Source organism: Amphiura filiformis, chromosome 20, assembly GCF_039555335.1.
Source record: "Amphiura filiformis chromosome 20, Afil_fr2py, whole genome shotgun sequence".
Taxonomy (NCBI): domain Eukaryota; kingdom Metazoa; phylum Echinodermata; class Ophiuroidea; order Amphilepidida; family Amphiuridae; genus Amphiura; species Amphiura filiformis.
Genome location: NC_092647.1, coordinates 54467705 through 54481884, shown reverse-complemented (window position 1 = coordinate 54481884; position 14180 = coordinate 54467705).

The window sequence follows — 14180 nt, the reverse complement described above, 5'->3', positions numbered from 1 at the left end:
TAGTGTTACTATTTATAAGACAATGATTAACATTTTATCACATTTTCGTAGTTTATAGTATTTGGATGGTTTTGACCGGATATCTGGTGCTTTTAATATGATTTTTTAACATAAAAATATAGTTGTGTTAGTCGACTTTTGGTTTTTAAGTCATAGTCGCGACTACCAGTAATAGTCACGACTAACGACTATTGGCGACTTAGTCGCCCAAGCCTAGTATGAATGTACAAATATATTGGGCTGAACTGTGTCCTCACAGATGAGCATGTATGAGATCCGAGTATCCCTGGCAGAATTCAGAATGAAGTGTCCATGTCTTAGCATGTACCAATGGTCACTAAATACTAGACGGACGGACGGACTTACTGACTGACTGACCGATTGACCATCTGAGGATTTGTTTGCAACACTGTGAGGTCTGTATTAGGCTGGACATATAACAATGGCGCCAATGCTAATCATGACTTCAAGCGATTCTAAAAATGGCAACTAATGAATGAATTACACATAATTTGTGGATAATGTGTGAGAGGAAAACAAGACATCAGTCTGTTTGTTTGGTACATCAAGAAATGCAGTAACTTCAAGAGATCATTACACAGTCAGGACGACTTGGTACAAATGACCACAGAAGGATGTGCTGCAAACATGTGTCGTATTTGTGACCATTTCACACATATTAATGGTCCCTTTTTTAGGCCAATTTTGGTGTATGGATGGGTCATTTTTTTCAAAATGTTCCCAATTTTTTTCAGAAAAATTTCCTGCATTGTAGTCATTATTTTTGAAATTTGGAGAAAAGCCGAAAAGGTGTGGCAATTTGAGTTACATTTGTTCAAAAATTTGACTTTTGGTATAGTGATGCATGGCACTTAGATTCTCAGTGCATGGTATCACCAAACTATTTTTATCTCGATGGTATCACTCTACCGAAATCAAACTGAGTACCCCCCCCCCCCAGACAATACCATACCTGCCAACATTGAAAACCTAGAAAACAGAGTTCATGGCGAACGGAGGGCGCGGAGCGCCCGCAGTATCGCTGCTGAAGGCCGGGGGTGCAGGGAAAAGGTGAAAATGAAGCCCTAGGCTTTTATACACTTCAGCTTGCATTTGAGGAGGGATTTAGACTCCATATCTAGCAACAATTTCAACACATATTTGATGACTACAACCTTTGAAAAAATGTAAAAAACATTCTGGGACCTGTTTTTATAAGTTTGAAAAATATGCTTCCTTCACACAGAAAATGTGCTTTTAAAAATGCAGTTTCCTATACTTTTGTACATAACGATCATTCGTTGAAGCAATTTTTTGGCTTTATAACAAGGCCTACGTGACTGATATAGGACACTGATATGATACACAATACAAAGGCAAAAATTCAGGGGAAAAAAATCCAAGTTTTTGGTGACTTTGGAGAACCACTACACCAGGCTTCCTCAAATAGATTTGTTGAAGCGCCACATGAAAAAAAAGTCAGAGGGAGCTATCGATTTTTTTAAATTTGAGATGCAAATGACTCCATTTGGTGCAATATTTTGTACTATTTTAGCCTGTCTTTACAAGGATAACATGGGAATCGCATTGTTTATTTATTTTTTTTAAATCTAAACGGCGCGGAGCGGAGCCCTGCACTAGACGTATTCTGAAGTGCTGGGATCATTCACAGTTAATTTGAAAAAAAAAAATTGGAAAAAAAATTACAACAAAATTACAGTTTGTTATCCTTAATATGCAAACCACTAACTAATGTTTACCTCTTCATCTATCACATTATTATACATGCATTGGTTTTCCATGCATTTATAATATGTGCTAGATGAAGAGGTAAACATAAGTTAGTGGTTTGCATATTAAGGATAACAAACTGTAATTTTGTTGTAATTTTTCCCATTTTTTTTTTTTTTCAAATTAACTGTGAATGATCCTAGCACTTCAGAATAGGTCCAGTGGTTCTCAAAAGTCGCCGGAAACTTTGGAAAAGAAATAAAATCAAATTAAAAAAATTAAAAAAATTATTTTTTTTTCCAGAAAATCGGAGTACTCCGATTTTCGGGGGTTTAAAACTCGGAAAATCGGAGTAACTCCGCGAAAATCGGAGTAGTTGGCAGGTATGCAATACAATTTTCTCTGCTTGCTTGTTTTGTTTGCTTGTTTGTCTGTTTGCTCACTTCACTCCACTTGTTTAAATTAGTTCAGATTTAAGTTTACACCAGGAGGGGGAAGTTGGTAACGGTATAATTTCAAAATTCTCCAAGCAAATAGATTTTACATTCCCTCGCATTTTCTCTTTATATGTTATATGTGGTGTCCCCCCCTCCTGTTACAAATTTCCCCTCCCCCCTCCTTTTTCCTTAAAATATTCAGGTTCTCTAAATATTCGCCCAATGCTATGTAAATATTGACTGGTGCCTAATTTTACAACAAGGATTTCTTAATTGAACCCCTGTAATTGCTTTGGCCTATACGCTGCCATACAATTCTGATATTTTGATGCATCCAAGTGTGTGAAAGTATTGGATCCAACACATAATAATGCTAAAATTGAATGCTTTACGCCCAATATTTATTGGTCTCGCTATGAGTTTTGATAGCTCGACCAATAAATATGGGCTCAATCAATCCAATTTTATATCAAACATGGATAATTAAACAAGCTAACCTTTCTCCAAAATAAAACGTTAACTCCAAATCCCATCCATTGCAGATTCAACCCTGCATTGGATCCCCAACACCCACACTCATGAAAGATTTCATTGTCATCTCTATTCCACTTGCACCTTATTCAATCCAGCTGAAAATTGTTGCTAATTTTATGTTAAATTCCAGCAAAAAATTTGTTGAAATTTATCAAAACAAGCTGAATTTATCAGGAATTTCAAAGTAAAACGGGTGTGGTTTTCAAACTGAAATTTGTTGCTTATTTTATGTTAAAGTCCAGCAAACTACAAAAATTTGTTGAAATTTATCAAAACAAGCTGGCTATTTAGCCTTCCAAACCTTTCCACTCTTTTTGATGAAAATCACTGGATGATGGCTAAAAATGTTGAATTTATCAAGAATTTCAAAATCAAACGGGTGTGGTTTTCAAACGAAATAGCCAATTTTTTAAATATCCATTCCTTGCAAATGCTTCTGCAAATATAACGGCACAGTCTGTGAAAAATTCATGATTAATGTGATTCCAATGCAGACCGGTATTTGAAATGTTTCCAATGACATGAAAATGTTTCCTAGCTAGTCAGTCTGGTATTGATCACCATCCATTTGCTAAATGTCAGTCATTCTTTGCAACCTGTCTACACTTGCTTCATCTTGTAAAAGAACAATTATCTTTTCGCAGCTGCGCTGGCTGCCATTTTTAGTTTTGTATAGTCATTTTACAGTTTCAAAATCTGATTTAAAATTCGGCTATTTCATAAGAAATCCATACACCCCCTATGGAAGACTTGCAGTTAATGTTTCAAACAAGGAGTACGTATTTGAAATTGATTTACCTGAATGGGGGACTCCATTTGAAGTCTGCGCCCCCTGTGTGAATTACGGTCACACATTTTTCTTCTAAGTGCATGGATTTCAAAGAATAGCCCATTGCTGCAATCAGGTGGTGCTGATATTGGGGAAAATTAGCCCTTTTGATGTAAAAAACAAGATTGTTTTGTATAACATCGGAGTAAAACTTGACATTTTTATGACAAAAAAATTGACTTACTTGACCCAAAGCGCACCATTTATTAAGATTAAATGATGTTTTGTACTATTGTAGGTAGCTTTAATTCTATGTGTCTTACTTAGTCGATAAAGTCTGCTGGTAAAGGCGCAATGTTCGGCAAATGTCATGATGTAACATGATATTTCGACCTTTTCTTTGATTTGTATGTCCAACATCTTACAACTTACAAAATACTTGTAACAATGATGACACAGTGGGAGGGAGGATAAAGAACTTGATATACTGTAAAGATTCCCACTTATGGCACTATGGGCTCCCTTAACATAATTAGAATTCAAGGAGCTTCAAGGCACAAACTTAGAGTGCCCTCCCATCCCATTCCCACAAATAAGGACACAGACCCTTAATTATTGTTGGGATTTAAGGTATAGGATCCCATGTGCGCCATTAACCAAATCTTTATGGTATGCAATGCATCCCCATGATCAAGATTTGTCCCCTCCCTATATGCTTTTTGCACTAAAATGGTCAAATATGCTGTGGACCTGGGGGAGGGAGGGCTACTCAAATTTCACAGACATGTACGCAGACATGACCACAGATAATTCAAAACATGTTATACCCCTCCACATTTTTTGTACAAAAAACACCGTAAAACAGGAATTTAGTGTGATTTTGTACTGAAGTTTCCCCTTAAACAGGATTGTATCTGAAAGGTACATGTACCAATAAGCATGATTTCACCTTTACAGGCTTTTGATAACATACACCCCTTTAAAACATGTTTCTAATTTTATCATTTTCTAATATTTCATTTCTCACATTGTAACCCTGATCCCCACCCTAGGAACCTGAGGCAAATGTCTATAATTTCTTGTAAAATCAATTGTATGAATTAGCCAAATTTGTCATTTTACCTAAAAAGAATTCCTGAAGAGCTCTGTTCAAATATACCCAAAAATACACCCGTAGCAATACAACCTAAAATAAATGTAGATCTTCTTAATTGCACTTTTTTCAATCCCTTAAAAATATCTAGTGTGGAAAATATTTACTACAATAATATTTAGACTATGACTAGAATGCAGAGTTTCCCATGAGATGTCCCCTGCATGTAATATTGGAAACTAGCTGCAAACTTTTGATACTCTCCATGCAATCAACTCCATCTGTAGCTATCTATAACAGAAACTGATAAGTCATCCTACTTTATTTAGATGCATAGAACCAAGACACATTGAAGGCTTTAAAGCAATAATGTACGATTTCAGTCAAATTTTAATTTGGTTATTCTTTGCCAAATATTATAAAATGTTATTAGTAACAACTGTCAGGAAAGAAAACTCATTCACTATCTTAGCCGCTTTAACTGTGGTGTTTTGAGGGGGGATTTAACATCGTCATCAGTATAATGACTTTAATTCAAACTTGTTCTGTTGTGATTGTCCTAAAAACACAATGAATTTGGCTGAATCCAGTTAGGGGTTTTGTTTTAAGTTACAAATATGCCCAGGTTTGACAACAATGAACAAATTTCATATTATAAGATTGTACATTCTGGCTTTAATTGCCGCAATAGTATCATATCCATTGTCAAAGTTCAATAACCCCCTATTCAACAATCATACATCACAGCTCTGCTGATTTGATGTCCAGTCTAGTAAGGGCACAAATCATGCACAAATGCTCATCACAGGTCCTGACACGGCCCCTCCCTCTGATCAAAAAATATTTGGTGACCGTTGCCAGCCGAGGCAGGCACATCTCAGAGACTGGGTAGGTCATGGTATTCACATTTTTTCAGAAAATGCGTTAACATGAAAGTTGTGGTATATGAGTTTTTGAACCAGAGACAATGAAATGTTATGAGCTTGAGATCCAAACATCCCTGATCCAAGTGATATACTACAGTTTGTGGTAGAGAAGAACTGCAGTTGTTTACATGCACAGCGTAAACACAGAAGTGGAGTTCTGATAATCTGATTGGCAAATTACATTGGTTGGCGCAGATCGGCGCACTTAAAGGGAACATAAAGCTCTGCATGTGTCGCTCATTAACAGGGCACTCGCATCAATCAGAGCAAGGGGCTGCCATTCTTCTCTGAAACCAGGTACACCTGGGAGGGGGCACCTTTTATTCTATAATTTATGTCCCTGTATCAGAATCATACTTCTTCCTTCTCCCAGCCATCCACCACCACATCACCAGGCCCATTTGAATCACTTAAATAATGGATTCAATTCCTTCAGATTGTGATCTATCACAAAGTCTCTGTGAACAGCAATGAATCAGCACTGTCAATCTTTAATTTGCAAATGAAGCTAATGTTTATGTCCTATATGATGAGGTCAAATAAGGACAGTGGTTGATGATGAACTTGAACAATGTCAGCTCATTTTGATAGCTCACATATTGATCGCATTACAAAACTTCCCCAACAACTTCCTAAATCACTTTGTTAATTGAGCTTCAGACACTAACTGCTATTATCACATACAATTCAGGGAAAATCTGACTTAGTGTAATTTATACATTAAGGGGGTACTACACCCCTGTGGTCAATTTGTGATTATTTTTGCATTTTTCTCAAAAAATAATAACACACTGGTAACAAAAGTTATGTATATTATTGGGGCAAGGAATGTAATTACTACACTGAAATTTCAGTGACTCAAGACAAGCGGTTCAGTATATATGATAGGAAATGAGGTACATCCTATCGGTACCTTATTTTGTATCATAAATAACGAACCGCTTGTCTTGGATCACTGAAATTCCAGTGTAGTAATTGGATTCTTTGCCCCTATAATATACATAACTTTTGTTACCACTGTGTTATTAGTTTTTGAGAAAAATGCAAAAATAGACAAAAAATTATCGAGGGGTGTAGTACCCCCTTAAACCAGAGGACATTAATAAACTGTGTTTGTATGCATGGTAATTTGGATTAAGTTGCATTTATAAATGATTATTTGCTGGCTCAAGTTCAAATGGCTGCATGAATTATTTAGCAATTTGGACAATGAGGGAAATTGAGCTATTTGAAAGGAAATTTGTCAATTTAGAAGGAAATTTGGCAATTTGAAGGGAATTTAGCAATCCTGAGGGAAATTTGTCAATTTGGAAGGAAATTTGGCAATATGGAGGGAAAATTGGCAATTTGAAGGGAAATTTGGCTTCCTCAAATAAAGAACTTTATCAAAAATTGTGAAATTTGGTTAATCTTACAAGGAAATAATCGTTTTTTCTAGGCTTGGTGTCTGCCGAGTTGTTTTTACAATCAGTATGCTTTTATTTCCTGCCAGTTGCAGTTGAAAGTTCCAAATTACATGTATACCCCTTCAAAAAGGACTGAAGATTTCCCAATGTTATCTAACATTTTTCATCGCAAAATCTGAACAAACATAAGTGCTCCTTCTGTATAAAATATGCCCCACAGTACACACTGAAAGAGTCCCAGCTTTCATCTGCATTATAGCTTTGAATATCCCGTAACCTATAGCAACGACGTCAAGTTCTTTCCTCTCTCTTACATTTTACAAATGCAAGTACAACATATTGGGGCTATCCATGAAATGTGCTCTGATCATGTCTGACACGGATCAATCTGGATCTGTGTGATCCATTCCTGTGTTCGCACAGGCAATGCAGCGACCATCCAATAAATACCATATTGTTCCTGATAATAATATCCAGGGCTAAACTCAAAAGGAGAGGTGTTTATAGCCCTACTTACATGTAGGGCCTTTTAAACACACTATATCCAAGAACCGCTAAAACCCACTAACAACAGCTCCACACGAAAATTAGCAGTCACTGGGTCAAAAGGCCCTGTACTAGTAGGGCTAGGGTGTTTATAGCGGGGGGGGGGGGCGGACATCATGGTTTTGTTCTGAATTTAGGAAAATGACATTTTTGGTCTGTATACGAAAGAATAGAAAAATATCCATTTTTAAAGTCCATTTTATGTCAAAATTGGCTGATCGCAACATCTTTAAACCACTCATCGAACCTTAACAGAATTTTGCACTGAGAAAGAATATTGCATAATTTGTGAAAGAAAATTCTAACAAACCTAATCTAGATTTAAAATATGGACTATACGGTCCATAGGAATGTTAATGTACACATCGGCATTGAGAGAGCGTCTCATACTACACATACGTATACATAGAGCCAATTCTTATTTAATATTCCTAGTTGTCATCAATTCATTCATCTCTAGTATTGAGGAGGCTGACTGTTTCTCCCTTCATCACTATCAATATACAGTTTCTACAATCATAACACAGCCCAGGTGTTTCTAGTAATAACACAGTCCTTTTTCTCAACATATCAATGATTTTATTTATCAAGCATTGGATCCAATGTTAGTTTTTATAACATCTTCGTCATATCTTTGAAATGCAAATCTGTTTGATTTTAAATCAGACTGGTTTTTAAAAAAAAATCATGAAATTTACAATATATTTATTTTCAAAACTGCGAAGACACCAAAGCGATTTGATTATGACTATAGCAATCTTGGTACCATATAGAACTTGGTATTATGTTGCATATCTAAGCAGCGTGTTTTCTGGCGTTGACAAGCTGGGTTATTTTTAAGATCTACTCTGCTGCTATCTTCACCATCACTGAAAATGAAAAGATCACAAATGAGGTCCTCTCAACACTCCAAAAAACAAACCATGTTTTAAATTAATGAGCCGAGCCCCCGAGCTTGACTCGTCATTACTTACCGCACTGCGCTTCAAAAGTACTGTGCATTTTATTTGAAACACCTACTTGAACTGCTTATCAAATGTAAAAAACAAATCAAAAACACACTTTGTTTGTAATCGACCCAGTTTTACACATTTCATATTATGCATTTATATAATTTGAATTAAAACTTCTTAAAATTCATATCAACTACTTCACACTGAATTCTTTGAGGCGTTCCTGACCTATTTTTCTAGTAAGAACAAATGGGAGTTTATGTCAACTGTTTTTACATATTAAGTAGTTTCTGTAAGTTGTAACACTTCTTTTTATCCATGTTAATTTTTTATTTCACTTTGATGAAAAAACTGTTCTTCGTCAATTACATGTAAGGTTTGGTGCCAACTTTTTAAAATGTATATTATGGCACTTATTAATCTATATCATCTTGTTGATTTATTTATCTGTGCTAGGTTTTTGGTTTTTATATTTTTTTATTTCATTTTGGGGGCGACTTTTACCAAAAACTGTTGTTCATCAACAGTGATGTACCCAGGCCGCTCCAACCCGGGGTCTGGAGAAAAGGTGAATTTTGCAGTCCCCTTCAACAGCCCCAAAAAGGTTGACCCAATTTTTTTTGATGGTTTGAAAAAGTGAAGACCCAAAAAACATTTGACAATTTTTCTGCACTTTTTTTTAAAATAATTCTTTTTGCCACCCTTTCTTATGCTGATGCCCCTTCTTTTTTTTGTTGCCCTCTGCTTTTACCTTGGGGGATAGCACTCCCAAAGCCCCCCCCCCCCACACACACACACCCCCTGTCTGTGTTTGCCTCCAAACGTGGACATTGTGTTTTGCTATCTAACCGAGGACGTGTGTATGATGTTTTCATCGCCTAACCGTGGACTAAAATGGCGGATTTTTTGTGTGTATAATACAAAACGGAATTTTAGCCATCACCCTGCGGACGGTAGTTTTTACACGTGTGGTCCTCGGTTTCAGGCAAATAGCGTTTAAAGCATCTAGCATGCATTTGAGGTCTTTTGCAGCAGTTTGAGACCGAGTACAGTCCTCGGTTGGAAGTAGGTCCACAGTTTAGGGTGAAAAATCTTGTGTGTGTCCTCGTTTGTTGGCAAACACGTACGCACATTATACATGCATGCTCGATGACAATTAAATAAACAAACATGAAATAAAATGTCCAAATTATGTAGGTCTATACAATCCACAGCCAAAAACAAAGCTCAAATGTGAGTCTGTTATTACTGTATATTTGATTTGCATATTATGTGCATATTTGACATATTTAATTATGCAAATATGCAAATTAACTTGGCAACTAAATGTTGGGAACAGTAGAATTACCACAAGCAAAGATTCAGGGCTACATTCTGTGAACTACAGAAACACAATGAGCCAGACGATTATGATGGATGTATAGTATAAGGAAGAGATTCTTTTTAGACAAATGAAGGAAGGAAGGAAGCCAGTGGTCTTGTTATCTTCAAGTATTTGGTTTATAAATGTCCAATCTATCCAATCTCACCTAATTGACCAGACATGTCTGTATGCTTGTTGATAAATGTGCATTTCATGATCCACAGCCTCATACCACTTTCATTGGAAACTTCTGGCTATACTGTTATTCAGATTTCCTTTTACAAATTAAGCGTACTGCTACCCGTCCAGTGCGCATTATTTTGCACAAGGTCCAATGCATTACACTTGACATCGCAAGACGATACGCGATGGTTAACGCTATCAAAGGAACCTTGGAAAATATTATACATATGTCAGTGGCTCCAGAACTGCCCCCCCAATATTTTGGGTGGCTATGGAAAAGTACCCTTCCCCCCAATAATTTGGACCAGGCACCATTGCCCCCCCAATATTTAACATTTTCCGAGCCTCTGTATGTCTGTATGCAAAAATTATTGCAAATTCATTAAACTTGGCAAAAATATCCCGAAATGTACAACCAAATTATGCAAGGCTCCTCTGTCTTGACCTTCAATTTCCTGTTGCCATGGAAAACAATACATATTATTACAATTGCATCTTGTTGAATTCATTTAAAGTAAACAACAAATGAAGAGCTCAGGTGCAAAATGCGGTATTTCTGCCTTGTGTGATTTATTCATTGTTAGGCAAAAAAAAAGGTTTGTCTCAAAGCTCACGAGTGGTTTGAAAACAAATGCAAAATGCGATTTTTTTTTTCTTGATTTTTTTTTTATTCCCGACTTGGTATTTTTATGGTATTTTGAGGTGAAAAAATATTTTTTTTTTTAATAAAAAAAATTCTGCATTTCCTTTTTTTTTCCAAATCGTGCGATTTTACAAACCTTTTTTATTTTGTCTTAATATGTTACTGATAGCATTGTTTTATATATTTTTTAATCCACAGGGCACCCTTTAGGGTCCGTTCAGTCGTTCACAAACACTTGTTAGGGGGGCCTGATGCAAGAATTTTTCAGCCCCCCTTTCAGATCTCAAACATTTCAGGGCCCCCCTTTTTGACATGAAAATTATGGGTCAACACCATAGAAAGCATATAAACTCTATTTTCCCAGGAAAATTTGTGGTCAATTTTTTTTCAGCCCCCCCCTTAGGAGAGTCAAAACTTTTAAGGTCCCCCCATTTTGCACCAGGCCCCCTTAAACAAGTGTTTGTGAACGGTCCCTTAGTGTTATATACCATGTTGCATCTAAACTCTTCAAATGTAAATATAGACAAATCCAATTCCACAAATTCCTACACATCAATGGCAGCCATTGAAGTGGGCCATCCCACCTGAAATGTGAAATGATGCAGGCTTTGCAAGAACTTTAAACTGTGTTCCATCACCTGTGTGACAAAAAGGATGCTGAAAGTTTACGATGCAATATAAGATTGATTTTGAAGCAGCGCTTTTCCACCCAATTGGGCAGTTACAACACCAGTTTGGTGCGGATGGCCCCCAGTAATGGCAGAATGAATTCTGACCATCACTTGGCTCGTCGGATTAGTGTATATCCCTGTAAGACCCTCAATCTGCAAGTGTTTGAAATGACCTTACCTAACCCAACACAAATAGCAGCTAATACCACCATTAGCCAGTATTAACAGATCACAAACGATGCTCGCACCAAATCTCTTGACGGTCATTTCATCACAAAGAAATGATCTTCCACACGAAAAGGTGCTTCTTCGCAATGCAATTTTCTGTGCAATTTGCAGTTATTCATTACAACAACACCACAGATGGACGATAAACGTGATAAGTATGTCCAGTGGACGACCTTTTGTCACTGTTTAATATATGTCGCTATTTAACCTCACAGTCCATTTGCAGCGGTTAAGCCGTCACGTATACCAATCTTGCCTTGCTTGTGGGTATGCAAGGATCAACAAGGGTGAAGATCGGATATTAAGGATGGAACATTTGTGGCTTGGCTATGATTTCAATCATAAAGGTGAAGGAATGGATATATATATTACTCTTATGCTGTGCACAAAAATATCCGAACACACAAAAGCACTATCTTCAGTGGCGGCACCAGGAATTTTTTTTTTCAGGGGGGCATTGAGGGGGCAAAGTGAATTTCAGGAGGGCAAAATCAACAAATTTTGAGTAAAATTGCTGTAAAAAGTAGAAATTTTCGCAATTTTGGGTTTTTACTGGGGGGCAACAGGTAAGAGTTCTGACTGGGGGACATTTTCCCCCATGCCCCCTACCCCCATGGCACTGCCACTGAATATCTTAAATGTGTTTAAGACACTAAACCTAATTTACCACATGAAGTAATCAAATAGATGGAGTATTTTGTTCTGCACATTTTGATACATCATTCAACATTGTGCGACTTGATTTTCCCATGTTATACCAACTTGAATAAAAAAGAGAGCATTTCAAAAGTGACAAAAGTTATCTCTCTCGAAACAATGACGAGCGAGTGAATGTTGATCTGTCACACTATAATGAGCCCATTAGAAAAGCAGGTAGGAATCACCCTGAAGGAGGAAATAACCCACATTTGTCACTTTTGAAATACTTTCTTTTTCTATTCAATTCATTATCATTTTGGGAAATGAAGTTGCATCATGCCCCTTATGATTACATTATGTATACTTTAAGATATTGCTTTTGTTTTAAGTATAGTATTTTGGATACTTTTTGTGCACAGTATAACACAATGACACAATGCAAGGACAATGCCATAAGGGATGCACCATTTGATTCTCAGGGTGGGGGTAGGAAGTTTTTGAAAAAAAAAACTTCACCCACTACATGAGCAAAAAAAAAACAACTTTCCCCATCAACACTAAAAAAAACAAAAAAACTTTCCCCACCTAACTGTGTATAAATGCATGAAATTTAAAAAAAAATTGCCGCCTTGGGCAGCAAAAACAAACAAACTTTGCCGCCAAACTTTGGCGGCGAACATTTTTTTCTTTCCCCGACCCCCTCTGAGAATCTAATGGTGCGTCCCTAACCAATGCAAAGCCTATCAAATTCATTCCAAAGATGAATCAGATGATAAATAGGTTTAGGTATGTCTCATTTACCATTAATTCAATCTTTTCATCCAGCCAGGGGAAAGAAGAGAGAGCCTGGATCCATCCTGCAAAATCAAACTCCTGCAATTTTGTGTTTGCATATTTCAATTAACAATGTAAGTCCAACCAGAACCTCAGTGTAATTTTCAGCAAAATGTGAACTGTTCAATATGGCCTAGAAAAACAAATTGCTCAAATTTTAATACAACTTACACAGATCCGCTACTTGAACACTCCACTTCAAAAGAGATATCATCATTACCAAATCAATACACAAAACTGATATCAATATTGACATAATCACAAACTATTCCACTGCAATTGGCCTCTAATGTATTTACCTAATGATTGCATGAGTATACCTATAACCAGTCCAACCATTCATCCGACCCTAACCAGCGTTTATCTCAACGCAATTAATATATTCATGGCTCATTAATTCCTATTTCAATTATAATTGATAACATTACGGTTGAATGACTTCATAGCTTTATAATATTTACAGGTTTAGAATGTATACAGCCTGGTATTTTAAGGGGGTACTACACCCCTGTGGTAAATTTGTGACTATTTTTGCATTTTTCTCAAAACATAATAAAACACTGGTAACAAAAGTTATGTATATTATACGGGCAAGGAATTCAATTACTACACTGGAATTTCAAGCGGTTCGTTATTTATGATATGAAATAAGGTACCGCTACGATGTACCTCATTTTCTATCATATATACTGAACCGCTTGTCTTGAGTCACTGAAATTTCAGTGTAGTAATTGGATTCCTTGCCCCAATAATATACATAACTTTTGTTACCAGTGTCTTAATATTTTGGGAGAAAAATGCAAAAATAGTCACAAATTAACCACAAGGGTGTAGTACCCCCTTAAATTAATCAAAATCTAACAAGAATGACATAAGTATTTTATGGTATTGAGCAGTACTTAGAGAACCATCACACCAGAACCAAGATACAATTTTATGTAGGCCTATCCACAGTAATTTACCTGTACTGTGTTCAGGTTGAATAGAGATTGGTGTCTCTTGTTACTGATGCTAAGAGCTCAGCTGCTCTCCGTAATTAATATGAACCTATGGAAGCTATTAAAGGCCTGGACTTGAATCATTTTTGGGATCCTGCAAATTTTCATATAAAATCCACACAAAATTTGGGAAAATGTCAAAAATTTAACACCCGATGTATGTAAATGTTGTTGTTGACGTCTTTAGGCCTCCTCACCTCTAAGATAAACACTTATTTTGACCAGA